Genomic DNA, 280 nt, shown 5'->3' with positions numbered 1-280 from the left:
GGCAGCCTGGGGAGGCGCGGGCTGAGGGCTGAGCGCTGGCTGGATGCTGCCCTCACCTCCTCTCACTGTTGGCATTGACGGGCGCTGCCTGGAAGAACCCCCCCCGCCCAGGGGATTGCCACCACAACCTCTGTGTGTGTGCGTGTGTGTGTGTCTGCGTGTGCGCGTGCGTGTGTGTATGCGTGTGTGTGTGCATGCGCGTGTGCGTGCGCGTGCGTGTGTGTATGCATGTGCGTGCATGCGTGTGTGTGTGTGTGTGTGTGTGTGTGTGTGTGTGTGT

The sequence above is a fragment of the Buceros rhinoceros genome, unplaced genomic scaffold (genome assembly GCF_000710305.1).
Source record: "Buceros rhinoceros silvestris isolate BGI_N320 unplaced genomic scaffold, ASM71030v1 scaffold25349, whole genome shotgun sequence".
Classification (NCBI taxonomy): domain Eukaryota; kingdom Metazoa; phylum Chordata; class Aves; order Bucerotiformes; family Bucerotidae; genus Buceros; species Buceros rhinoceros.
The sequence above is the reverse complement of the archived record's forward strand: the minus strand, read 5'-3'. Positions refer to the sequence as shown.